This window comes from Heptranchias perlo, chromosome 3 (assembly GCF_035084215.1).
Source record: "Heptranchias perlo isolate sHepPer1 chromosome 3, sHepPer1.hap1, whole genome shotgun sequence".
Classification (NCBI taxonomy): Eukaryota; Metazoa; Chordata; class Chondrichthyes; order Hexanchiformes; family Hexanchidae; genus Heptranchias; species Heptranchias perlo.
The window spans coordinates 1736447-1763610 of NC_090327.1; the positions used below are offsets into that span (position 1 = coordinate 1736447).

The window sequence follows — 27164 nt, forward strand, 5'->3', positions numbered from 1 at the left end:
AGGGGCCTGGATAGAGTGGATGGGAAGGACTATTTCCCTTAGATGAGAGGGCAATAACGAGGGAACATAGATTTAAAATAATTGGTAGAAGGATTAGAGGGGAGCTGAGGACAAGTTTTTTCACCCAGGTGGTGGCTGGGGTCTGGAACTCACTGCCTGAATGGGTGGTACATACAAACATACGAGTTAAGAGCAGAAGTAGGCCATTCGGCCCCTCGAGCCTGCTCTGCCATTTGATAAGATCATGGCTGATCTGATTGTGACCTCAACACTACTTTCCCGTCTACCTACTATAACCTTTGACTCCCTTGTTAATCAGGATTCTATCTAACTCAGCCTTAAAAATATTCAATGACCCTGCCTCCACTGCTCTCTGGGGAAGGGAGTTCCACAGACTCACGACCCTCAGAGAAAAAATTTCTCCTCATCTCCGTCTTAAATGGGAGACCCCTTATTTTTAAACTGTGGCCCCTAGTTCTAGTCTCTCCCATAAGGGGAAACCATCCTCTCAGCATCTACCCCTTCTAGTCCCCTCAAGATCTTATGTTTCAATGAGATCACCTCTCATTCTTCTAAACTCCAATGTATACAGGCCCAACTTGTCCAACCTTTCCTCATAAGATAACCCCCTCATCCCAGGAATCAGTCGAGTGAACCTTCTCTGAACCGCCTCCAAAGCAATTATGTCCTTTCTTAAATAAGGACCAAAACTGCACACAGTATTCCAGATGTGGTCTCACCAATGCCCTGTCCAACTGTAGCAAAACATCTCTACTTTTATATTCCATTCCCCTTGAAATAAATGACAACATTCCATTTGCCTTCCTAATCACTTGCTGTACCTGCATACTAACTTTTTGTGATTCATGTACTAGGACACCCAGATCCCTCTGTAGTTCTGCAATCTCTCTCTATTTAAATAATATACTGCTTTTCAATTCCTCCTGCCAAAGTGGACAAGTTCACATTTTCGCACATTATACTCCATCTGCCAAATTTTTGCTCACTCACTTAACCTATCTATATCCCTTTGCAGAGTGAGCAAATTGAGAGTCTGGTAAGTTTGGGGAAGGAGGTGCTGCTTTGCCTTGCTTTTCCTATCTTTTTCCGGACCTGAGCAGCAGCAGACCGAGGGCCAAAAGTGGGGATAAAAGCAGCAGCAGGCCGAGAGCCGAGAGCCGAGATAAACGCAGCAGCAGACCGAGGAACGAGAGCGGGGATAAAAGCAGCCACAGACTGAGGCCCGAGAGCGGGGATAAAAGCAGCAGCAGACTGAGGCCCGAGAGCGGGGATAAAAGCAGCAGCAGACCGAGGCCCGAGAGCGGGGATAAAAGCAGCAGCAGACCGAGAACCGAGAGCGGGGATAAAAGCAGCATCAGACCGAGGCCCGAGAGCAGGGATAAAAGCAGCAGCAGACCTGCAACAAGAGAAAACTGCAGTGTAACATCACAGGTGCTGGAGAAATTAATGGGACTGAAAGCCGATAAATCCCCAGGACCTGATAATCTGCATCCCAGAGTCCTAAGAGAGGTAGCCATGGAAATAGTGGATGAACTGGTTGTCATCTTCCAAAATCCTATAGATTATGGAACAGTTCCTGCAGATTGAAGGGTGGCAAACGTAACCCCACTATTTAAAAAAGGGGGAGAGAAAACAGGGAACTACAGACTGGTTAGCCTAACATCAGTAGTAGGGAAAATGCTACAGTCTATTGTAAAGGATGTGATAACAGGACACTTAGAAAATATCAATGGGATTAGACAAAGTCAACATGGATTTATGAAAGGAAAATCATGTTTGACAAACCTACTGGAGTTTTTTGAGGATGTAACTGGTAGAATAGATAAGGGAGAACCAGTGGATGTGATTTATTTGGATTTTCAGAAGGCCTTTGATAAAGTCCCACATGAGAGGTTAGTGTGCAAAATTAAAGCACATGGGATTGGTGGTAATATACTGGCATGGATTGAAAATTGGTTAACAGACAGGAAACAGAGAGTAGGAATAAATGGGTCTTTTTCAGGGTGGTAGGCAGTGACTAGTGGGGTACCACAGGGATCAGTGCTTGGGCCCCAGCTATTCACAATATATATCAATGATTTGGATGAGGGAACCAAATGTAATATTTCCAAGTTTGCTGACAACACAAAACTAGGTGGGATCACGAGTTATGTGGAGGATGCAAAGAGGCTTCAAGGCGATTTAGACAAGTTGATGTGAGTGGGCAAATACATGGCAGATGCAGTAGATAAATGTGAAGTTATCCACTTCGGAAGGAAAACCGAAAGGCAGAGTATTAATTAAACGGTGATAGATTGGGAAATGTTGATGTACAAAGGGACCTGAATTCAGATTTCTCCTGAATTCGCTATTGGATTTATTAGCGACTACCTTACATTTATGGTCCCTAGTTCTGGTCTCCCCCACAAGTGGAAACATCTTCTCTATGTCTATACGATCAAACTCTTTCATAATCTTAAAAGATCTCTATCACCCCTCAGCCTGCTCAATCTTTCCTGATAGTTATAACCGCTCAGTTCTGTCAATTCTTGTAAATCTTTTTTCACCCTCTCCAGTGCCTCTATATCCTTTTTATAACATGGAGATGAGAACTGTTCGCAGTACTCTAAGTGTGGTCTAACCAAGGTTCTATACAGGTTTAACATAGCTTCTCTGATTAAACCAGGCTTGTCTCGAAGTGCACTGCTCAGCTACCCTGTGTAGGGAAGTGATATAAGTTGCACATCTAGCTAGTTGCAGGTGCTTGTAAACTCACGAAGTTACTTAGAAGACAGTTGAAGCAGCTTGTAAATTTCTGGCTGCAGCTCAGAAGAACCCAGCATGATTTTAAAAATGTTTAAATTTTGCATCTATAACAAAGAGTGACATTTGAAGCGTGACATACCATGCTAGATATATTTTTTTTACTCATTCTTGAGATATGGGCGTCGCTGGCAAGGCCAGCATTTACTGCCCAGCCCCAGTTGCTCTAGGATGATGGTGGGCCTTCTTCTTGAACTGCTGTGATATTCTTTATAGGGATTTGATGCAGTGGAGTGACTTGCTTCAGAGGGCAGTTAAGAGAGAACCACATTGGTGTGGGACTGGAGTCACGTACAGGCCCAGACAGGGTTAGGACGGCAGGTTTCTTCCATAAAGGACATTCGTGACCCAGTTGAGTTTTTAATGACAATCCACCAGTTTCATGGTCCCTTTTACTCCTCTACACTTTTCAGCACTGGTCAATTCTGAGGGACAGGATAAACCGTCACTTAGAAAGGCACGGAGAATTCAAGGACAGTCAACATGGATTTGTTAAAGGAAGGTCGTGTCTGACTAACTTGATTGAATTTTTTGAGGCGGTAACAAGTAGGGTTGATGAGAATAGTGCGTTTGATGTAGTCTACTTGGATTTTAGCAAGGCTTTTGACAAGGACCCACATGGCAGGCTGGTCAAAAAAGTACAAGCCCATGGGACCCAAGGGAGAGTGGCAAGTTGGATCCAAAATTGGCTCAGTGGCAGGAAGCAAAGGGTAATGGTCGACGGGTGTTTTTGTGACTGTGACTGGGGTTCCACAGGGCTTAGTACTAGGTCCCTTGCTTTTGGTGGTATATAGTAATGGTTTGGACTTAAATGTAGGGGGCATGATTAAGAAGTTTACAAATGATACAAAAATTGGCCGTGTGGATGATACTGAGGAGGAAAGCTGTAGACTGCAGGAAGATATCAATGGACTTGTCAGGTGGGCAGAAAAGTGGCAAATGGAATTCAATCCAGAGAAGTGTGAAGTAATGCATTTGGGGAGGGCAAACAAGGCAAGGGAATACACAATAAATGGGAGGATACTCAAAAGTGTAGAGTAAGTGAGGGACCTTGGAGTGCATGTCCACAGATCCCTGAAGGTAGCTGGACCGGTAGATAAGGTGGTTAAGAAGGCATGTGGAATATTTTCCTTTATTAGCCGAGACATAGAATATAAGAGCAGGGAGGTTATGCTGGAACTGTATAAAACACTGGTTAGGCCACAGCTTGAGTACTGTGTACAGTTCTGGTCACCACATTACAGGAAAGATGTATTTGCACTCGAGAGGGTACAGAGGAGATTTACAAGGATGTTGCCAGGACTGGAGAATTTTAGCCATGAGAAAAGATTGGATAGGCTGGGGTTGTTCCCTTTGGAACAGAGGAGGCTGGGGGGTGATTTAGTTGAGGCGTACAAAGTTATGAGGGGCCTAGATAGGACCTATTTCCTTTAGCAGAAAGATCAATAACCTGGGAGCATAGATTTAAAGTGATTGGTAGAAGCATTAGAAGGGAGCTGAGGAAAAAGATCTTCACCCAGAGGGTGGTGAGGGTCTGGAACTCACTGCCTGAGAGGGTGGTTGAGGCAGAAACCCTCAACTCATTTAAAAAATACCTGGATGTGCACCTGAAGTGCTGTGATCTACAGGGCTACGGACCAAGTGCTCGAAAGTGGGATTAGGCTGGGTGGCTCATTTTCGGCCGGCACGGACACGATGGGCTGAATGGCATCTTTCTGTGCCGTAAATTTTTTATGATTCTATGATTTACTGATCCCAGCTTTTCATTTCCATATTTTTTTAAAACTGAATTTAAATTCTCAAAGTGCCAGGGTGGGTTGTGAACTCCCATTCTCTGGATTACTAATCCAGTAACAATAACTACTACACTAACATAGCCTATATAATAGCAAATTGCCAGTGGCATTGTCCATGGTTAGTTGGCAGCTTCACACATCTTAAATCTGAGTTCCAGTGATAACTTTGATCAATTGTTTGAGTTTCACTCAAGACCTGATGTTATTACAACTCCCACCCCAGGGTGTTTAATCAACATACTGACAGCGTTTGGGGCGGGGGAGGGGGGCGCGGTTGGAAGAGGAGGTATCAACGACATAGATAAGACTAAGAAAAAGGTTCTGCTGAGAGAGTTTGAGCAGCTAGGGACTAAATTAAAAAGCAGAACCACAAAGGTAAGAATCTCCCGATTATTACCTGAGCCATGAGCAAATTGGCACAGGGTAAATCAGATCAGAAAGATTAATGCGTGGCTCAAAGATTGGTGTGGGAGAAGTGGGTTTCGATTCATGGGGCACTGGCACCAGTACTGGGGAAAGAGAGAGCTGCTCCGTTGGGACAGGCTTCACCTGAACCGTGCTGGGACCAGTGTTCTGGCAAACCGAATAACTAGGGCGGTAGAGAAGGCTTTAAACTAAATAGAAGGGTGGAGAGCTCAGGTGGGGCGAAGTTTAGATTGATAAAGAGAAAAGACAAGGAAGTAGTACAGGAAAGTGATGGGGGTAATGATAAACAGAGTGTGTCAGGAAGGGACAGTGTGTACAAACATAAGAGTGCACTAGCAAATAGGGCCGGGGTAGGAAAGAATGGTAAAAAGACAAAATTAAAGGTTCTTTATCTGAATGCGCGCAGCATCCGTAATAAGATAGATGAATTGACGGCACAAATAGAAACAAATGGGTATGATCTCGTGGCCATTACAGAGACGTGATTGCAAGGTGACCAAGGTTGGGAGCTGAATATTCAGGGTTATTTAACATTTCGGAAGGAGAGGAAGAAAAGTAAAGGTGGTGGGGTAGCTCTGTTAATAAAGGATGAAATTGGTATAATAGTGAGAAATGATCTTGGCTCAGAAGATCAAGATGTCGAATCAATTTGGGAGGAAGTAAAAAATAGCAAGGGAAAGAAATCACTGGTGGGAGTAGTATATAGGCCCCCTAACAGTAGCTACACTGTAGGGCAAAATATAAATCAGGAAATAAGGGGGGCTTGTAAAACTAGGGATCAGGCCATTTTGGATCTGGTAATGCGTAACGAAACAGGATTAATGATCTCAAAGTAAAGGATCCCTTGGGAAGCAGTGATCATAACATGATAGAATTTCACATCCAGTTTGAGAGCGAGGATCTTGGGTCTGAAACTAATGTATTAAACTTAAATAAGGGCAATTATAAAGAAATGAGGACGGAATTGCTAAAGTGGACTGGGTAAACAGATTAGATGGTATGATGGTGGATAAGTAGTGGCAAACATTTAAAAAGATATTTTATGACTCGCAACAAAAATATATCCCTGTAAGGAGGAAAGACACCGCAAAAAGGCTAACTAAGGAAGTCAAGGATGGTATCAGGTTAAAAGAAAAAGCATACAACATGGCAAAGATTACTGGTAAGTCCAAAGATTGGGAAAACTTTAAAAACCAGCAAAGGATGACTAAAAGAGGGAGAAAATAAATTATGAGAGCAAACTAGCGAGAAATAGAAAAACTGACAGTAACAGCTTCTACAAGTACATAAAAAGAGGGTAGCTAAAGTAAACATTGGTCCCTTAGAGGATGAAACTAGGGAAATAATAATGGAAAATAAGGAAATGGCAGAGGAATTGAACAGATATTTTGTATCTGTCTTCACAGTAGAAGACACTAATAATATACCAATAATAGTAGAAAATAAAGGGGCAAAGGGGAGGGAGGAACTAAGAACAATCACTGTCACTAGAGAAAAAGTACTCGGTAAACTAATGGGTCTTAAGGCTGACAAGTCCCCTGGACCTGATGGCTTGCATCCAAGGGTCTTAAAGGAAGTGGCTACAGAGATAGTGGATGCATTGGTTGTAATCTTCCAGAATTCACTAGATTCTGGAAAGGTCCCAGTGGATTGGAAAACCGCAAGCGAAACACCCCTATTCAAGAAGGGAGTGAGACAGAAAGCAGATAACTATAGACCAGTTAGCCTAACATCCGTCATTGGGAAAATGCTAGAATCCATTATTAAGGAAGTAGTAGCAGGACATTTGGAGACTCATAATACAATCAAGGAGAGTTAACATGGTCTTATGAAGGAGAAATCGTGTCTGACAAATTTATTGGAGTTCTTTGAGGAAGTAACGGGCAGGGTGGATAAAGATTACTGCTCATGGTGTTGGGGGTAATATATTGGCATGGATAGAGGATTGGCTAACTAACAGAAAACAAAGAGTCGGGATAAAAGGGTCATTTTCAAAATGGCAATCTGTAACTAGTGGGGTGCCGCAGGGATCAGTGCTGGGGCCTCAACTATTTACAATATATATCAATGACTTGAACGAAGGTGTGCTGTGGCCAAATTTGCTGATGATACAAAGATAGGTGGAAAAGCAAGTTGCGATGAGGACACAAAGTGTCTGCAAAGGGATATTGACAAGTTAAGCGAATGGGCAAAAATTTGGCAGATGGAATATAATGTGGGAAAATGTGAAGTCATCCACTTTGGGAGGAAAAATAAAAAAGCAAAATATTTGAATGGAGAAATACTACAAAATGCTGCGGTACAGAGAGATCTGGGTGTCTTCATACATGAAACACAAAAAGTCAACATACAGGTGCAGCAGGTAATCTGGAAGGCAAACGGAATATTGGCCTTTATTTCGAGGGGGATGGAGTATAAAAGCAGGGAAGTCATGCTACAACTGTACAGGGTGCTGGTGAGACCACACCTGGAGTACTGCGTACAGTTCTGGTGCCCTTATTTAAGGAAGGACATACTTGTATTGGAGGCAGTTCAGAGAAGGTTCACTTGGTTGATTCTGGGTATGGAAGGGTTGTCTTATGAGGAAAGATTGAACAGGTTGGGTCTATACTCATTGGAGTTTGGAAGAATGAGAGGAGATCTCATTGAAACGTACAAGATTCTGAGGGGACTCGATAGGGTAGACGCTGAGAGGATGTTACCCCTCATGGGGGAATCAGAATAAGGGGTCACCCGTTTAAGATGGAAATGAGGAGGAATTTCTTCTCCCAGAGGGTCGGGAATCTTTGGAATTGTTTACCCCAAAAAGCAGTGGAGGCCGAGTCATTGAATACATTCAAGGCTGAGTGAGACAAATTTTTAATCAGCAAGGGAGTCAAAAGATATGGGGAAAGGGCGGGAAAGTGGAGTTGTAGTAAAAATCAGATCAGCCATGATCTCATTAAATGGCGGAACAGGCTCGAGGGGCTGAATGGCCTACTCCTGCTCCTGCTCCTATCTCTTATGGTCTTATGATCTTATAGGAGGAGGAATGAGAGACTGACGACAGCAACTCTCAACAGTGTCAATTAGTGACCAGCGCCCATAACTGCATTGTGATGGTTGACATAGCACTTTCCAATGGTAAATGTTGACAGAAAAGTGACCAAAAATTGTGACAACAGGAATTAAGGCTTGTGGACAGGAAGTGTGCACCCCACCCAAGATTTTTAATATGTAGAGATGTGGGCAGATGTCAACTTGAACTGTGGAAAAATGCCGAGTTCAATTATAGATGGAATAAAGGGGCAGTAGCAACATGGATACAGAATTGGCTAAGGGACAGGAAACAGAGAGTAGTGGTGAACGGTTATTTTTCTGACTGGAGGGAAGTGTATAGTGGTGTTCCCCAGGGTCGGTGCTGGGACCACTACTTTTTTTGATATATATTAATGACTTGGACTTGGGTGTACAGGACACAATTTCAAAATAGGCAGATGACAGAAAACTTGAAAGTGTAGTAAACAGTGAGGAGGATAGTGATAGACTTCAAGAGGATAAAGACAGGCTGGTGGCATGGGCGGACACGTGGCAGATGAAATTTAACGCAGAAAAATGCAAAGTGATACATTTCAGTAGGAAGAACGAGGAGAGGTGATATAAACTAGAGGGCACAACTCTAAAAGGGGTACGGGAACAGAGAGATCTGGGGGTATAGGTGCACAAATCGTTGAAGGTGGCAGGGCAGGTTGAGAACGTGGTTAAAAAAGTATACGGGATCCTGGGCTTTATAAATAGAGGTATAGAGTACAAAAGTATGGAAGTCATGGTGAACCTTTATAAAACACTGGCTCGGCCACAAGTGGAGTATTGTGTCCAGTTCTGGGCACCGCACTTTAGGAAAGATGTGAAGGCCTTAGAGAGGGTGCAGAAGAGATTTACTAGAATAATTCCAGGGATGAGGGACTTTAGTTACGAGGATAGACTGGAGAAGCTGGGGTTGTTCTCCTTGGAACAGAGACGGTTGAGAGGAGATTTGATCGAGGTATTCAAAATCATGAAGGATCTAGACAGAATAGATAGAGAGAAACTGTTCCCACTGGCAGAAGGGTCAAGAATCAGAGGACACAGATTTAAGGTGATTGGCAAAAGAACCAAAGGTGACATGAGGAGTAGTACACAGCGAGTGGTTAGGATCTGGAATGCACAGCTCGGGGTGGGGGGGATGGTGAAGGCAGATTCTATCATGGCCTTCAAAAGGGAACTGGATAAGTACTGGAAAGGAAAAAATTTGCAGGGCTACGGGGATAGGGCGGGGGTAGGACTAGCTGGATTGCTCTTGTATAGAGCCGGCGCAGACGCAATGGGCTGAATGGCCTCCTTCTGTGCTGTAATGTATGATTCCATGCCACCCGTACCAAACTTGGGGTTTCTCTAGAAACATGGAATGGTCCAGCATGGAAACAGGCCATCTTTTTGATTACACCTGTGTGGAGCACCTTGGGATGTTTTTTCTAAGTTAAAGGCACTAAATAAATGCAAGGAGTGGTTGGTGCTGCTGCTATTCAGCCCATCAAGTCTTTAATATTTCTCTTTTCCAAGCAATTAGAGTGCGTTCCGGAGAGATCAAAATGGTGTAACAGGGGCTGGAACGCTGAGTAATGAATTAAGACCATCAGACAAGGGTAAGAAAGAAAATAAAGACTTGTACTTGAGGACGTCTCAAAGCGCTTTACAGCCAATGAAGTATCTTCGAAGTGTAGTCACTGTTGTAATGTTGGAAACACGGCAGCCAATTTGCGCACAGCAAGATCCCACAAAGAGCAATGACCAGATAATATTTTTTTTTTTAAAAAGTCATGTTGGTTGAGGGATAAATATTGACTAAGACACCAGGAGAACTCCTCTGCTCTTCTGCCAATAGTGGCCGTGGGATCTTTTACGTCCACCTGAGGGCAGACAAGGCCTCGGTTTAACATCTCATCCGAAAGACGGCACACCTCCAACAGTGCAGCACTCCCTCAGTATTGCACTGGAGTGTCAGCCTGGATTATGGGATCAAATCCCTGGAGTAGGACTTGAACCCACAACCTTCTGACTCAGAGGCGAGAGAGCTACCCACTGAGCCACAGCTGACACATATGCTCTGTGTTAAAAATAGAGCAATTTTTCCTGAAATGTATTAGTTCATAAATAAGGCTGTTGGCACTCCAGAACATACTGTAATGTAGAATGTTTAGGTTTAATGTAGAATATTTAGGCCGTTTACCCACACACTTTGCCCCTTCAGAAACAAATTTATTGTCTGCGTCACTATGAAACAAGATGAGATGCTGCATGAAATCCAAGAGTTATTTACTTTTTTAAACTTTTTTTGTTAGGAAGGGAAAGTGATCAGCAAAAGTACATAGTAGACATCTGGTTGGCTCTCATCATGAAATTATCCCAAAGAGCTCTTTATATTTACTTTACTGACTAAGACTATCAATATAGGAACAAACATCACCACTCTCCAACATGAGGAATAACTGGATTTCTAGGATACCCAAACGTCAATCACGAACAAAGTACGCAGAACAAGAGAGTGATCGGAAACAGTGAGCACCATTACGTCAGGCAGCATTTTGGATTCTGCTTCAAGCTGTAATAAAAAAAAGATTCAGCAGTTCGTGGTGCTCCCCCACATGTACAGACCTGCTCAAATCGACTGCAATGGTCAGGTATAAATGTTACAAACATACATCCTCGACAATGGAAGAGCTTGCATTCCTATAGCACTTTTCACAGCCTCAGGATGTCCAAAAGCGCTTTACAACCAATGAATTACTTTTGTTATTCATCCATCTGTAACACTGATATACGTCTATATACATAAAGTATGTGCACAGCCATATGCATGTTCATAGATATTTAGGGTATGGTAGTGTAGTGGCTCAGGTCCTGGACCAGCAACGCAGTGTCCTGAGTTCAAATCCCACCAGGGCATGGTGTGGAATTCAATTCAATAAACAGGAGCATAGGAATTGCTAGAGGAAAAAAGACCAAGATCTAGCTAGTTCACCTTCTACCACCCTGGTAGACGCAAGATACAACGATAATGGAGTTGTTGACTAATCACGGCAATTAATCTCCACCAGAACCAGACACGAGGAGAGGAAAACCCTCGGTGGTGGGCAGTTTTGGGAACTGTAGGTCCAAAGTTACCTGTTCCTCCCGAGCACGTTACACTCACCACAGGTCATGCCTCAAATTACTCATATACTGGGTCCCATAATATTATTTTCTGAAAGAAATCGATTTGATTTGCGTTTGACTGGATCACCACTATCTGCTTCCACCGTCTCCCGAGGGAGCCTGTTTCATAGATTGACCACTCGCTCACTGAGAGAATGTTTCCCCATTCAGTTTTGAATTTACCCCACTTCGAGCGCAGGCCGTGTCCTCTGGTTCTGGTAATATGGTACAAATCTGGTAATTCCTAGGCTGGCACCAGAAAAATGACCATGAAAACGGCCGGATTTTCATTAAAAACCCAACTGGGTCACTAATGTCCTTCAGGGAAGGGAACCTGCCGCCCCTACCCGGTCTGGGCCCACACCTCACTCCAGTCCCTCACTGTGTAGTTGATTCATGGCCTCAGGGACAATGGTGATGGGCAGCACTTACTGACTTGCCAGTGGTTTTCATATTTTTCTGTACAACACTCCCTGTCCTGTCTTCCACTCAAAGGGACATAGCGCAACCATCCCAGAATCTCTCATAATATATGCAGCAAAAGGGTAAAAAAAACAATGGACTAAACCGTGTTTATCTCAAAATCTAAGCCGGCACTTCAGTGCAGCACCTCGATTTTAAAATTCTCATCCTTGTTTTCAAATCCCTCCATGGCCTCTTCCCCTCCCTATCTCTGTAACTCCTCCAGCCCCTACAACTCTCTGAGATCTCTGCGCGCCTGCAATTCTGGCCTCTTGTGCATCCCCGCTTTTAATCGCTCCACCCTTGGCAGCCATGCCTTCAGCTGCCTGGTTCCTAAGCTCTGGAATTCCCTCCCTAAACCTCTCCACCTCTCTCTCCTTTAGGACGCTCCTTAAAACCTACCTCTTTGAACAAGCTTTTGGTCACCTGTCCCAATACCTCCTTATGATGCTCGGTGTCAAATTTTGTTTGATAATCGCTCCTATGAAGCACCTTGGGACGTTTTACTACATTAAAGGCGCTACATAAATACAAGTAGTTGTTGCACTGAGGGAGTGCTGCACTGTCGGAGGAGATGTTAAACCATGGCCCCATCTGCCTTCTCAGGTGGATGTAAAAGATCTCATAGCCACTATTCTAAGAGCGGGGGAGTTCTCCTCCATCGTCTGGCCAACTTCACCAAAAGCTGATGAACTGGTCATTTATCTCACTGCTCTTTGTTGGGGTGGCGTTTCCCCACATTACAACAGGGACTACCTTTCAAAAATACTTAAGCGCTTTGCAGCCAATTTGGGATGTACTGAGGCACTATATGTAGGTATAAAGAAGTTCACTTTAATATGCACAAGTACACAACTATTTCTATACACAATTATAAACATACCCATGAAGGCTATTTCTGTACATTTAGAGTATTCACTGCACACACATAGAACAGCTTCTTTACAGAGTAACCACCCAAACAACTTCTGGATAAAGGGATCCTGTGGATGTGGTACACTTGGATTTCCAGAAGGCTTTTGACAAGGTGCCACATCAAAGGCTACGATACAAAATAAGAGCTCATGGTGTAGCAGGTAACATTAGCACGGATAAAGGATTGGTTAGCTAACAGGAGTAGGCATAAGTGCAGAAGATGTGATGGTCTACAAATCTTTAATTCCAAGAAAATGAACATTTTCAAGTTAATGTAAATCAACTTCATGGACTGATTAGGTCCAAAGAGGATAATGGTGTCAGAACATGTGCATATTGCACTATGGTTTAAGCAAGTAGACATTTTAGGTTGGAAAGATGTAATGAGTGGAGTGCCACAGGGATCAGTGCTTGGGCCTCAACTATTTACAATCTATATCAATGACTTGGATGAAGGGACCGAATGTATTGTTGCTAAATTTGCTGATGAGACAAAGGTAGGTAGGAAAATAAGTTATGAAGAGGACATAAGGAGTCTGCAAAGGGATATAGACAGGTTAAGTGAGGGGGCAAAAATTTGTCAGATGGAGTATAATGTGGGAAAATGTGAACTTGTCCACTTTGGCAGAAGGAATAGAAAAGAAGTATATTATTTAAATGGAGGGAGATTACAAAACTCTGAGGTACAGAGGGATCTGGGTGTCCTAGTACATGAATCACAAAAAGTTAGTATGCAGGTACAGCAAGTGATTAGAAAGGCAAATGGAAAGTTGTCATTTATTGCAAGGGGAATGGAATATAAAAGTAGAGATGTTTTGCTACAGTTGTACAGGGCATTGGTGAGACCACATCTCGAATACTGTGTGCAGTTTTGGTCTCCTTATTTAAGAAAGGACATAATTGCTTTGGAGGCGGTTCAGAGAAGGTTCACTCGACTGATTCCTGGGATGAGGGGGTTATCTTATGAGGAAAGGTTGGACAAGTTGGGCCTGTATACACTGGAGTTTAGAAGAATGAGAGGTGATCTTACTGAAACATATAAGATCTTGAGGGGACTCGAAGGGGTAGATGCTTTGGGGATGTTTCCCCTTGTGGGAGAGACTAGAACTAGGGGCCACAGTTTAAAAATAAGGGGTCTCCCATTTAAGACGGAGATGAGGAGAATTTTTTTCTCAGTGGGTCGTGAGTCTGTGGAACTCCCTTTCCCAGAGAGCGGTGGAGGCAGGGTCATTGAATATTTTTAAGGCTGAGTTAGATAGATTCCTGATTAACAAGGGAGTCAAAGGTTATAGTAGGTAGACGGGAAAGTAGGGTTGAGGTCACAATCAGATCAGCCATGATCTTATCAAATGGCACAGCAGGCTCGAGGGGCCGAATGGCCGACTCCTGCTCTTAATTCGTATACGACAGATTATTTCAATCGCTGATGAGAGACAACACCCTTCAGACAGAGGCGGGCTTCTTCAATCATATCCCACCCCAACGAGGCGGGGGTGGGGTGGGGTGGGATGAGGGGGGAGGCACGGGGCCGATTATCACCCACCTGCGGGGACATGGCCTTAAGCCTCTCTCTCTCTTCCCAAGGACGGGGCCTGTACATCCCTTCCCGGCCTCACTCCCACACCCCTTGTACCCGAGGAAGGGGGCGATATGACAGCTCCCACCCCGCTGCCTCCATCACCTCTCCTCTTACCGTAAAACGCTTGTCTGCGACCGGCCACTAATCCAAAGGCCCGACCGCCAGCTCCCGCCGCTACCGTCAGTCGCACGCAACCGTTACACAGCACGTGGCCGGGGGCGGGGAACGGGCCCCGTTGCCGAGGCGACGGCGCAAAGCGCTCTGGGTATAGTAGTTCCTCTTTGGCGGGAGCGTGACGTCAGTCGCAGAGATCATGAATGGGCCCAGAGTGACGTAGGCCGCTTCACTGCCCGTTACAACTCCCAGTGTGCAACAGGATCCGTTTCCCTTCACAGCTATTTTTCCGTCAGGTTCCCCCCTTCCCCCACTCCTGTCACTCAACCAAAGGTGGGTTTGCTAACGGCTGTCATTCAACTTCACTTTCAAAAATATAACCTATTTATTGCCGTTTTTGAATCGATAAAATTTGATAGGATTTTTATATGAAGAACAGCCTTCATAAAGCGTTCCGGCAATGCATTGTGGGAATTGTAGTCCACCAGGCGCTTTGGCCAATGGCTGGGACCGTTAGAATAAACTACGAATCCCAGAAGGCTAAGGTGGCGGCGTGCCGGGCCGGAAGAGAGTGGAGGAAGTTGAGTCATGTGGGAGGACTGGCGGACCGCGGGTCCAGAGATCACGTAGGGCAACGTAGGAGGAGGAGGTTGAGGGGGAGGGGGGGGGACCGGCCCGCAATCCCTTCTGGGAGTTGTAGTCCCGCCGCTGCGGCTTCGCCCAGGCAAAGGGCGGCGCGAAACAGGACCGCGGGACTACAGTTCCCAGAAGGCGGAGCGCGGGTTTCCGCCGGCAGGGCGCGCGCGTCCGCACTGCATAAGGGATTGGTGACGAGCGGCAGGCGCCGGTCGGCACGCGGCTTTCTAGTTGTTTCGGTGAGGGGGAAGGAAACGGGCGGCAGGGAGCCGAGCGGGCGTTTTCAGGTGAGGTAAAACCCACCCCGCCGCGGACACAGCCACTCGGGCCGGCCGGCCGGCCTCCAGACCCGTGGGGTTGACTTTAAATGTATTAGAAATTCGCCTCAGGATGTGGGGGGAGGGAGGGAGGGAGTCACTGCGGCTAGCCGGCTGCGCCCCGGTACAGGCCCGGCCTCCTCACACCTCAGGGAAAGCCTCGGCCTCCAACAGAAACTGGAAGGAGGCGAGGGGGAGCAGCAGCTATCTGGCGATTTGATGTGTAAAGCTGGCTGATGTGCCGGGACCTTCAGGTGGTGGGTGGGTGGGTGTACGAAGTGCCAGCTTGGCTCAGTTGGTATCGCTCCCTTTGAGTCAGAAGGTTGTGGGTTTAAGCCCCACTTCAGAGACTTGTAATTTAGGCAGATTTTTGTTCGGCGAGAATGTTAAGGGTTACGGAGCTAACGCGGGTGAATGGAGTTAAGCTACAGATCAGCCATGAATTTTTGGGGGGGGGGAGAAACAGGCTGGAGGGGCTGAATGGCCTCCTCCTGTTTATGTGACACTCAAATGTTGCGCTGTCGGAGGTGCCGTCTTTCAGCTGAGAGGTCAAACCCAGGCCCCGTCTGCCCTCAGGGGGATGTGAAAGATCCTGTGCTCCTATTTTGAAGAGTAGGAGAGTTCGCACCGGTGTCCTGTACAGGCCGGACGGGCTGCACCTCAACAGAGCCGGGACCAGGGACCTCGTGGGGAGGTTCGCTAGTGATGTGGGTGGGGTAAACTAATTTGGCACGGGGATGGGCACCAGGATGTAGCATTGGAATGGAGAAACAAGAGACACAAAGGATTGGGAGAGACAGATAGCACTAGAGCAAGAACTAGTACGGTAGTAGATGGGACCAGAATAAGAGCGAATGCAAGAAAATTTAAGACTGGTGTGTGTAAACCCACGAAGCGTGTTAAACTAGGTTGGTGAGCTGAAGGTGCAAATAGCCATATGGGAATATGATGTTGTGGCGATAAGAGACCTGGCTCAAAAAAGGGCAGGATTGGGTACTAAACATTCCTAGATACAAGGTTTTCAGGAAAGATAGGGCAGGAAAGAAAGGAGGGGGGTGGTGGCAGTAGTATTGTTTTAAGGAGAATATTGCAGTGATGGAAGAGAGGATGTCCTGGAGGAATCGACAGAATCTATTTGGGATACGGTTAACAAGAATAGAGGTGCCATTACACTACTGGGTGTATTCTATAGGCCACCAACCAGTGGGAAGGAGATAAAGGAGCAAATTTGCAGGTAAATTACAGAGGTGCAAAAGCCATAGAGTAGTGATAACGGGGACTTCAACTACCCTAATATAGACTGGGACAGTAATATAAGGGGCAAAGAGGGGGAGGAATTTTTGAAGTGTGTGTTCAGGAGAATTTTCTTGACCAGTACGTTTCCAGCCCAATGAGGAAGCAGGCATTGCTGGACTTGGTTATGGGGAATGAGCGGAGCAAGTGTCTTGGGGGGGGGGGGGGGGAAGCATTTAGGGACCGGCGATCATAGGTTTCGAATAGCTATGGAAAAGGACATGGACCACTCTAAAGTAAAAATACTCAATTGGAGGAGGGCCAATTTCAGTGGGATGTGAACAGATCTGGCCCGGGTAAATTGGAATCAAAGATTGGCAGGCAAAACTGTATTTGAACAGTGGGCGGCCTTTAAGGAGGAGCTGGATCGGGTACAGTCTAGGCACATTCCAAAGAGGGAGAAAGGTAGGGCAACTAAAGCCAGAGCTCCCTGGATGACAGAGATAGTGAGAATATAGAAAGTTCAGAGGGGAAGTGAAAAAGGAAATGAGAGGCAAAGAGAGAGTATGAGAATCGACTGGCGGCAAACATAAAAGGGAATCCAAAAGTCTTTTATAGGCATGTAAATGGGTAGTAAGAGGTGGTGTGGGGCCGATTAGGGACCAAAAAGGAGATCTACTCATGGAGACAGTGGGGATGGCCAAGGTACTAAATGGGTACTTTGTGTCTGTCTTTACCAAGGGATAAGATGCTGCCAGAATTTCAGTAAAGGAAGAAGTAGTTGAGATACAGGATGGGCTAAAAATTGATCGAGGAGGTACTAGAAATGCTAGCTTTATTTAAAGTAGATAAGCCACCTGGTCTGTATGGGATGCATCCTAGGTTGCTGAGGGAAGTAAGGGTGGAAATTGTGGAGGTACTGGCCATAATCTTCCAAACATCCTTTGATATAGGGATGGTGCCAAAGGACTGGAGAATTGCAAATGTTACATCCTTGTTCAAAAAAGGGTGTAAGGATAATCCCAGCAACCACAGGCCAGTCAGTTTAACCTCGATAGTGGGGAAACTTTTAGAAACGATAATCTGTGACAGAATTAGCAGTTACTTGGGCAAGTGTGGATTGATTAGGGAAAGCCATCACGGATTTGATAAAGGCAAATCGTGTTTAACTAATCTGCTAAGAGTTTTTTGATGAGGTAACAGAGGGGGTAGATGAGGGCAATGCGGTTGATGTGGTGTATATGGACTTTCAAAAGGCATTTGATAAAGTGCCACACAATAGGCTTGTCATCAAGATTGAAGCCCATAGAGTAAAGTGGGCAGTAGCAGCATGGATACAAAATTGGCTAAGGGACAGGAAGCAGAGTAGTGGTGAACGATTATTTTTTAAGACTGGAGGGAGGTGTACAGTGGTGTTCCCCAGGGGTCGGTACTACGACCACTGCTTTTCTTGATATATATTAATGACTTGGACTTGGGTGTACAGGGCACAATTTCCAAATTTGCAGATGACACAAAACTTGGAAGTGTAGTGAACAGTGAGGAGGATAGTGATAGACTTCAAGAGGATACAGACAGGCTGGTGGCATGGGCAGACATGTGGCAGATGAAATTTAAGGCAGAAAAATGCGAAGTGATATATTTCAGTAGGAAGAACGAAGAGAGGCAATATAAATTAGTGTGTACAATTCTAAAAGGGGTACAGGAACAGAGAGATCTGGGGTATATGTGCACAAATCGTTGAAGGTGGCAGGACAGGTTGAGTAAGTGCTTAAAAATAGAGGCATAGAGTACAAAAGTAAGGAAGTCATGATGAACTTTTATAAAACACTGGTTCGACTACAACTGTAGTATTGTGTCCAGCTCTGAGTGCCGCACTTTAGGAAAGAGGGTGAAGGCCTTAGAGAGGGTGCAGAAAAGATTTACTGGAATGATTCCAGGGATGAAGGACTTCAGTTACATGGATAGACTGGAGAAGCTGGGGTTGTTCTCCTTGGAACAGAGAACATTGAGAGGAGATTTAGTAGAGGTATTTAAAATCGTGAAGGGCCTAGACAGAGTAGATAGAGAGAAACTGTTCCCGCTGGTGGAAGGGTGAAGAACCAGAGGACATAGATTTAAGGTGACTGGCAAAAGAACCAAAGGTGACATGAAAAACGTTTTTACGCACGAGCGGTTAGGATCTGGAATGCACTGCCTGAGGGAGTGGTGGAGGCAGATTCAATCGTGGCTTTCAAAAAGGAACTGGATTAGTACTTGAAAGGAAAAAATTTGCAGTGCTACGGGGCAAGGGTGGGGGTGTGGGACGAGCTGGTTTGCTCTTGCATAGAGCCGGCACGGACTCGATGGGCCGAATGGCCTCTCTCCACGCTGTAACCTTTCCACGCTTCTATTATTGGTCACTTAACCAATATCTAAAACAGATGATCTGGTCAACATGACATTGCTGCCAATATTGTAACAGTGACTCACTTCAAAAGTAATTCATTGGCTGTAAATTGCTTTGGGATGTCATGAAATTGTGAAAGATGCTACGTAAGTTGAAGTCTTTTAATTCAGTCCCCATTGTAAATTAGTCCTGCACTCTGTCCTTATTTTCATATATTTCTACTATAAATTCCTACATCCACGTTTATATTGGGAATTGCCTTTGTAGACTTGACATGCCGCACCGTTATCTCTGGAGTTCCCCAAGGATCTATCCTTGGCCCCTTCCGACTTTTAATCTGCATGCGGCCCCTCCGCGACTTTATCCGAAAACAGGTTACACGTACGCTGATGACACCCAGCTCTAACTTGCCGCCACCTCCCTTGACCCACTCCACTGATTTGTCACGCTGCTTGTCTGACATCCAGTATGGAATGAGCAGAAATTTCCTCCAACTAAATATTGGGAAGACTGAAGCCATTGTCTTTGGTCCCCGCCACACACTCCGTTCCCTAGTCACCCATTCCATCCCTCTCCTTGGCCACTGTCTGAGGCTGAACCAGACCGTTCGCAACCTTGATGTCCAAGATGAGCTTCTCTCCATCACCAAGACCACCTACTTAACAATGCCACTGCCTCAGCTTATCTGCTGAAACCCTCATCCATGCCTTTGTTACTTCTGGACTTGACTGTTCCAATGCTCTCCTGGCTGACCTCCCATCTTCTACATGCATAAACTTGACCTCATTCAAAACTCTGCTGCCCTGCACCCTAACTCGCACCAAGTCCTGTTCACCCAGGAGTCTGCAAAGGGATATAGATAGGTTAAATGAGTGGGCAAAAATTTGGCAGGCAGAATATAATATGGGAAAATGTGAACTTGTCCACTTTGGCAGGAGGATTAGCAAAGCAGTATATTTTTTAAATGGAGAGAGATTGCAGAACTCTGAGGTACAGAGGGATCTGGGTGTCCCAGTACATGAATCACAAAAAGTTAGTATTCAGGTACAGGAAGTGAATGTTGTCATTTATTGCAAGGGGAATGGAATATAAAAGTAGAGATGTTTTGCTACAGTTGTACAGGGCATTGGCGAGACCACATCTAGAATACTGTGTGCCGTTTTGGTCTCCTTTATTTAAGAAAGGACATAACCGCTTTGGAGGCGGTTCAGAGAAGGTTCACTCGACTGATTCCTGGGATGAGAGGGTTATCTTATGAGGAAAGGTTGGACAAGTTGGGCCTGTATACACTGGAGTTTAGAAGAATGAGAGGTGATCTTATTGAAACATATAAGATCTTGAGGGGACTAGAAGGGGTAGATGCTGAGAGGATGTTTCCCCTTGTGGGAGAGACTAGAACTAGGGGCCACAGTTTAAAAATAAGGGGTCTCCCATTTAAGACGGAGATGAGGAGAAATTTTTTCTGAGGGTTGTGAATCTGTGGAACTCCCTTCCCCAGAGAGCGGTGGAGGCAGGGTCATTGAATATTTTTAAGGCTGAGTTAGACGGATTCCTGATTAACAAGGGAGTCAAAGGTCATAGTAGGTAGACGGGAAAGTAGGGTTGAGGTCACAATCAGATCAGCCATGTTCTTATCAAATGGCAGAGCAAGCTTCAGGGGCCGAATGGCCTACTCCTACTCTTAATTCATATGTTCGTATCACTAATGTGTTCGCTGACCTACATTGGCTCCCGGTGCTGCAACGCCTTGAATTTAAAATTCTCATTCTTGTGTTCAATCCTTCCATGGCCTCTCCCTTTCTCTGTAACCTCCTCCAGCCCTCAGAGGTCTCTGCGTTCCTCCAATTCTGGCCTCTTGCAGATCCCCAATTTTAATCGCTCCACCATTGGTGGCCGTGCCTTCAGCTGCCTTGGCCCTAAGCTCTGGAATTCCCTCCCTAAACCTTTCCTTCTCTCTACTCTCATAAGAACATAAGAAATTGGAGCAGGAGTAGGCCAATCGGCCCCTCGAGCCTGCTCCGCCATTCAATAAGATCATGGCTGATCTGATCCCAACCACAAATCTAAAGAACACAAGAAGTCGGAGCAGGACCCGGCCACATAGCCCCTGGGCCCTCTCTGTCACCCACAGGGCATTGACCGATCCGAACTCAGCTTCATGTCCAATTTCCTGCCCGCTCCCCATAACCCCTAATTCCCTTTACTTCTAGGAAACTGTCTATTTCTGTTTTAAATTTATCTAATGATGTAGCTTCCACAGCTTCCTGGGGCAGCAAATTCCACAGACCTACCACCCTCTGAGTGAAGAAGTTTCTCCTCATCTCAGTTTTGAAAGAGCAGCCCCTTATTCTAAGATTATGCCCCCTAGTTCTAGTTTCACCCATCTTTGGGAACATCCTTACTGCATCCACCCGATCAAGACCCTTCACAATCTTATATGTTTCAATAAGATCGCCTCTCATTCTTCTGAACTCCAATGAGTAGAGTCCCAATCTACTCAACCTCTCCTCATATGTCCGCCCCCTCATCCCCGGGATTAACGGAGTGAACCTTCTTTGTACTGCCTCGAGAGCAAGTATGTCTTTTCTTAAGTATGGAGACCAAAACTGTATGCAGTATTCCAGGTGCGGTCTCACCAATACCTTATATAACTGCAGCAATACCTCCTTGTTTTTATATTCTATCCCCCTAGCAATAAAAGCCAACATTCCGTTGGCTTTCTTGATCACCTGCTGCACCTGCATACCAACTTTTTGATTTTCTTGCACTAGGACCCCCAGATCCCTTTGTACTGCAGTACTTTCCAGTCTCTCGCCATTAAGAAAATAACTTGCTCTCTGATTTTTCCTGCCAAAGTGCATAACCTCACATTTTCCAATATTATATTGCATCTGCCAAATCTCCGCCCACTCACCCAGCCTGTCTATATCCCCTTGCAGGTTTTTTATGTCCTCCTCACTCTCTACTTTCCCTCCCATCTTTGTATCATCTGCAAATTTTGATATGTTGCACTCGGTCCCCTCCTCCAAATCGTTAATATAGATTGTAAAGAGTTGGGGACCCAGCACCGACCCCTGTGGAACACCACTGATTACTGGTTGCCAGTCCGAAAATGAACCATTTATCCCAACTCTCTGCTTCCTGTTCGATAACCAATCCTCCACCCATGCCAGAATATTACCCCCAATCCCGTGATTTTTTATCTTAAGTAATAATCTTTTATGTGGCACTTCAAGACATTTCTGCAGCTACCGACCTGATCAATCACACCCTCACCTCCACCTTTGATGCTCTTGTCCCCATTAAAATCATTACTTTCTCACCCTGGTCTTTCCCCCTCGTACGCCCCTCAGCTCCGCTCCCTTAAGCCCAAGGGACGCAGACTTGAACGTTTATGGCAGACAACTGGTTTAGCCATTCATCGCCAGATCTGGCTGGACCACTTAAAGCATTGTCAGGTCCTGCTCTCCTCTGCCAAAACTACTCACTATTCCAGGATCATCCTGGAATGCAAAGATAATCCCCGGCTTCTCTTCACTACAAACAGTTGTCTTAAACCTCTCAGAGTAGAAATAAATGGGTCATTCTCAGGTTGGCAGCTGTAACTAGTGGGGTGCCGCAAGGATCAGTATTGAGGCGTCAGCTATTTACAATCTATATCAATGACTTAGATGAAGGGACCGAGTGTAATGTATCCAAGTGTGCTGACAATACAAAGCTAGGTGGGAAAGTAAGCTGTGAGGAGCGCACAGTCTGCAAAAGGATATCGACAGGTTAAGTGAGTGGCAAGAAGGTGGTAAATGGAGTATAATATGAGGTTATTCACTTTGGTAGGAAGAATAGAGAAACAGAATATTTTTTAAATGGTGAGCAACTATTAAATGTTGTTCAGAGGGATTTGGGTGTCCTTGTACAAGAAACACAGAAAGTTAACATGCAGGTACAGCAAGCAATTAGGAAGGCAAATGCTGTGTTTGCCTTCATTGCAAGGGGGTTGGAGTGCAAGAGTAAGTCTTGCTGCAAATGTACAGGGCTTTGGTGAGACCGCACCTGGAGTACTGTGCACAGTTTTGGCCTCCTTACCTAAGGAAGGATATACTTAGAGGCGGTGCAACAAAGGTTCAGTAGATTAATTCCTGGGATGAGGGGTTGTTCTATGAGGAAAGATTGAGTTGAATGGGCCGATACTCTCTGGAGTTTAGAAGAATGAGAGCTGATCTCATTGAAATATATAAGATTCTGAGAGGGCTTGACAGGATAGACCTGAGAGCCTGTTTACCCTGGCTGGAGAATCTAGAACTAGGGAACATAGTCTCAGGATAAGGGATCGACTATTTAGGACAGAGATGAGGAGGAATTTCTTCACTCAGGGTTGTGGATCTTTGGAATTCTCTACCCCAGAGGGTTGTGGATGCTCAGTCGTTGAGAATATTCAAGGCTGAGATCGATACATTTTTGGACACTAAGGGATATGGGGATCGGGCAGGACACTACGAAGGTATGAGGTGCAAGTTGGCTGTGGTTGGGCAACTACATTAAAAGGTATGATGGTGGATAGGCAATGGCTAGCATTTAAAGAATTAATACATAATTTGCAACAAATATTTTAAGGCATAAAAACCCAACAGGTAAAGTGGTCCATCCGTGGCTAACGAGAAAGTAAAGATATTATTAAATCAAAGGAAGAGGCATATAAAGTTGCCAGAAAAAGCAGTAAGCCTGAGGATTGGGAGCATTTTAGAATTCAGTGAAGGAGGACCAAGAAATTGATAAAGGGAAAATAGAATATGAGTAAACTAGCGAGAAACATAAAAACGGACTGTAAAAGCTTCTATAGGTATGTAAAAAGGAAAAGACTGGCAAAGGCAAATGTGGATCCCTTACAGACAGTGACAGGAGAATTTATAATGGGGAATAAGGAAATGGCAGAGAAATTAAACAAATACTTTGTGACTGTCTTCACGGAAGAAGACACAAAAAAACCTTCCAAAAGTACTAGAGAACCAAGGGTCTGGTGAGAATGAGGAACTGAAAGAAATTAGTATTAGTAACAAAACAAGTACTAGAGAAATTAATGGGACTGAAAGTTGATTAAAACCCAAGAACCTGATGATCTACATCCCAGGGATTTGAAAGAGGTGGCTATAGAGATAGTGGATGCATTGGTTGTCGTCATCCAAAATTCTATAGATTCTAGAACGGTTCCTTTTTTCATTCGTTCATGGGATGTGGGCGTCGCTGGCGAGGCCGGCATTTATTGCCCATCCCTAATTGCCCTTGAGAAGGTGGTGGTGAGCCGCCGCCTTGAACCGCTGCAGTCCGTGTGATTGGACGGTAGCAAATATAACCCCACTATTTTTAAGAAAGGAGGGAGAGAGAAAACAGGGAACTACAAACCTGTTAGCCTGACGTCAGTAGTAGGGAAAATGGTAGAATCTATTATAAATGATGTGATAATAGGACACTTTGAAGATAATAGGATTTGGCAGAGTCAACAAGGATTTATGAAAGGGAAATCATGTTTGACAAACCTATTGGAGTTCTTTGAATTGATAAGGGAGAATCAGTGGATGTGGTGTATTTGGATTTTCAGAAGGCTTTCGATAAGGTCCCACACAGGAGGTTGGTGAACAAAGTTAGAGCACATAGAATTGGGGGTAATATACTGGCATGGCTTGAGATTTGGTTCACAGACAGAAAACAGAGTAGGAATAAATGGGTCTTTTTCAGGTTGGCAGACTGTGACTAGTGGGGTACCGCAGGGATCGGTGCTTGGGCCCCAGCTGTTCACAATCTATATCAATGATTTGGATGAGGGGACCAAATGTAATAGGTCACCCTATTATAGAAAGGATATTATTAAACTAGAAAGAGTGCAGAAAAGATTTACTAGGATGCTACCGGGACTTGATGGTTTGACTTATAGGGAGAGGTTGGATAGACTGAGACTTTTTTCCCTGGAGAGTAGGAGGTTTAGGTGTGATCTTATAGAAGTCTATAAAATAATGAGGGGCGTAGATAAGGTGGATAGTCAAAATCTTTTCCCAAAGGTAGGGGGGGTCTATAACGAGAGGGCATAGATTTAAGGTAAGAGGGGAGAGATACAAAAGGGTCCAGAGGGGCAATTTTTTCACTCAAAGGGTGGTGCGTGTCTGGAACGAGCTGCCAGAGGCAGTAGTAGAGGCGGATACAATTTTGTCTTTTAAAAAGCATTTGGACAGTTACATGGGTAAGATGGGTATAGAGGGATATGGGCCAAGTGCAGGCAACTGGGACTAGCTTAGTGGTATAAACTGGGCGACATGGACATGTTGGGCCGAAGGGCCTGTTTCCATGTTGTAAACTTCTATGATTCTAATATTTCCAAGTTTGCTGATGACACTAAACTAGGTGGGAATGTGAGTTGTGAGGAGGATGCAAAGAGGCTTCAAGGGGATATAGACAGGCTAAGTGAGTGGGCAGATGGAATATAATGTGGAAAAATGTGAAGTTATCCACTTTGGTAGGAAAAACAGAAATGCAGAGTATTATTTAAATGGTGATAGATTGAGAAATGTTGATGTTCCAAGGGACCTGGGTGTCCTTGTACATGAGTCCCTGAACGATAAAATGCAGGATCAGCAAGCAATTAGGAAGGCAACTGGTATGTTGGCCTTTATTACAAGAGGATTTGAGTACAGGAGTAAAGATGTCTTACTGCAATTATATAGGGCCTTGGTGAGACCGCACCTGGGGTATTGTGTACAATTTTGGTCTCCTTACCTAAGAAAGAATATACTTGCCATGGAGGGAGTGCAACGAAGATTCACCAGACTGATTCCTGGGATGGCGGGATTGTTGTATGAGGAGAGATTGAGTAGACTAGGCCTGTATTCTCTGGAGTTTAGAAGAATGAGAGGTGATCTCATTGAAACATACAAAATTCTTACAGGGCTCGACAGGGTAGATGCAGGGAGGCTGTTTTCCCCTGGCTGGGGAATCTAGAACCAGGGGGCACAGTCTCGGAATAAGGGGTAGACCATTTAGGACTGAGATGAGGAGAAATTTCTTCACTCAAATGGTGGTGAATCTTTGGAATTCTCTACCCCAGAGGGCTGTGGAGGCTCAGTCATTGAGTACATTCAAAACAGACATTGATAGATTTCTAGATATTAAAGGCATATGAGGACAGTGCGGGAAAATGGCGTTGAGGTGGAAGATCAGCTACGACCTTGCTGAATGGTGGAGCAGGCTCGATGGGCTGTATGGTCTACTCCTCCTATTTCATATGTTCTTATGTTCTCTCCCTTGCCTCATCCACCCTCGCCGCCAACAAGTATGAGGAGCTCAATGTCTACTTTGTCACTGAGGTTGAGACCATCCGTTCAGCTGCCTCTGCCTCTTCCTTCCCTTCAGGTTCCCCCCGCCCTAGCCCCGACCTCTCTCCTTTCTCCAGTTTCTCTCCTTTCTCCCCTCATGCCCTTTCCGAGATCATCTTGACCATGAGACCCACATCCTGCTCCCTCGACCCTATTCCCAACAAACTGCTGACCACCCAACTTCCCTTCTTGGCCCCCATGTTAGCTGATATTAATGGTTCCCTCTCCTCAGGTACTGTCCCCCTCCCCATCAAATCTTCCGTCATAACTGCCTCCTCAAAAAACCTACTCTTGGCCCCTCTGTCCTTGCAAACTACCGCCCCATCTCCAACCTCCCATTCCTCTCCAAAGTCCTTGAACGTGGTGTGGCCTCCCAAATCCGTGCCCATCTTTCCAGCAACTCCATGTTTGAATCCCTCCAATCAGGTTTCCGTCCCTGCCCCGGAAACAGCCCTTATCAAAGTCACAAATGCCATCCTATTTGAATTGTGCCTCTGATAAACTAACCCTCCTCACCCTTCCCGACCTGTCTGCAGCCTTTGACGTGGCTGACCACACCATCCTCCTCCAACGCCTCTCCTCCGTCATCCAGCTGGGTGGGAATGCCTTGCCTGGTTCAATTTTTATCTATCCAGTCGTAGCCAGAGAATCACCTGCAATGGCTTCTCTGCCTGCTCCTCCACCTCTGGAGTCTCCCAAGGATTTATCCTTGGCCCCCTCCTATATCTCATCCACATGCCGCCCCTCAGCGGCATCATCCAAAAATACATGATCAGGTTCCACATGTATGCTGATAACACCCAGCTCTACCTCACCACCACCTCCTTCAACCCCTCCACTCTCTCTGATTTGTCTCACTGCTTGTCCAACATCCAGTACTGGATTAGCAAAAATTTTCTCCAA

At 45.2% G+C, this 27164-nt stretch overlaps 2 protein-coding genes across 2 annotated transcripts in view; one reads left to right on the forward strand and one right to left on the reverse strand.

Annotated features, from left to right (window-relative positions):
- faim2a (Fas apoptotic inhibitory molecule 2a) overlaps positions 1–14445 on the reverse strand; it is a 71000-nt gene extending 56555 nt beyond the window's left edge. The window contains exon 1 of the mRNA XM_067977536.1: positions 14329–14445. The gene's annotated coding sequence lies outside the window, so the exon portion shown is untranslated. The remainder of the gene's footprint in view (positions 1–14328) is intronic.
- Positions 14446–15146: 701 nt separating this feature from the next.
- abcf2a (ATP-binding cassette, sub-family F (GCN20), member 2a) overlaps positions 15147–27164 on the forward strand; it is a 68618-nt gene continuing 56600 nt past the window's right edge. The window contains exon 1 of the mRNA XM_067977544.1: positions 15147–15251. The gene's annotated coding sequence lies outside the window, so the exon portion shown is untranslated. The remainder of the gene's footprint in view (positions 15252–27164) is intronic.